This window comes from Buceros rhinoceros, unplaced genomic scaffold, assembly GCF_000710305.1.
Source record: "Buceros rhinoceros silvestris isolate BGI_N320 unplaced genomic scaffold, ASM71030v1 scaffold33026, whole genome shotgun sequence".
Taxonomy (NCBI): Eukaryota; Metazoa; Chordata; class Aves; order Bucerotiformes; family Bucerotidae; genus Buceros; species Buceros rhinoceros.
In genome coordinates this window covers 7,711-9,252 of record NW_010417753.1, presented here as the reverse complement: position 1 = coordinate 9,252, position 1,542 = coordinate 7,711, and positions in this window count along the sequence as shown.

Here is a 1,542-nt window from a genome sequence, read left to right as displayed (position 1 = left end):
GCTCAATCAGCTGTGGCTCAGCTGCAATAATTAAAATAGTGCTGTCACCAATCTGTATAATAATTTTAGAAAGCTTCTGACCGTGCTCTACTAGCTGTGACAAAAGTAGTAATCAATAATGTTGTTGTCAGAAGTTAATGTTATCTTTTACTCCCTCATTTTACTTACTTAGTAGGAATATAGTGTAGGTGAACAGTGCTCAGATCCCAGCCTTCAGACTGTAACTCTTCACCTACCTACAAAACTCATTCATTTTTTAAAGTCTCACAAGCTTTCTAATTGTCTCAACTGTATCCGCACTTTTTTTGCCTAAATAGAGACAAAAGTTTCCTGACAGTCTATATGCTTTACTTGGAATACTGCATCCCCTGCTTAAATGCTGCCATTGTGCTGATGAACAATAAGCCAAAGACTACACAATCAGAAAAAGAAAAAAAAATTCAGAGTTGGTCAGAAGGGTCCTCTGGAAGTCATCTGGTCCAAATGTCCACTCAGAGTGGGGCAATCACCAGTGCTAGATCAGATCACCCACAGCTTTGTCGAGTCTTGAAAAACTGAAGCATAGTGAGTTAGAAGGTACCATAGGAGCTTACTGCTACAGCGGGTACAGCGTTTGCATTCATTCGCTGGAAACATTTCACTGAGAGGTAGTAATGAGAAGAAGACAAAAGTCCTTAGACACTGTCCTGAACACACGTAGTTCTACCATTTACTCTTTGAAATACAGCACAAGGGTGTTTGAAGTCAGCTGAGGAAAATACTCTTTGTTGATATTTTGCAATACAGAATGACCATTGGCATTAGCTGCATGTTTATCACTGATTGCCTTGATGAAATCCCAGAAGCACAAACGTGATGTGAACAAGATGTATTAAGATGAACAACACCAAACAATAGCTATCATTTTGCTCTATTTCATAATTAAGTTTTCACCTAAACAATCGTTCCAAGTTAAGAGATAAAGCCTCACAAAGAGTCACAGATTATGTTTCACTGCTTGTAGAAGTGTTAGCTGTGAAAATAGGATAGTGGGATTGGAAGCAAAATCAAAGATAGGGCTGTCATCTAGTCCTCGTGTTAGTGGTTTGGAAACCACTAATGGGAAGTTTTCCCTGACAGAAGTTATCCTGTTGAGAAGGGATCATTACACCCTTACTGGATTCAGGCAACTCAGGAAGGGATTGTGCCAAATCAATCACAGAATCATAAAATAGTTTGTGTTGGAAGGGGCCTTTAAAGGTCCAACCCCCCTGCAGTGAGCAGGGACGTGTTTAACTGTACTTCCCTTAGTGCCAGCGTGGTCATCAGGTCCATTTCAGAGGCAGGGGGTACCTGCATAGCTGACTCTCACAGGACCTTTTCCAGAGCCTCTGGCAGTACAGCTGAGAACAAGCGGATGGGTTAAATCATGTTGTATTTACGTTGTGCAGTGAGTTCGGTCAGCTATGTTGACTGGTTTTCATACAAAGTGTCTTGGTTCCTTTCCTCTGCTTTGTAGTAAGTTTACCACCAGCTTTCTGATGCCATCCCAGTACAATCACG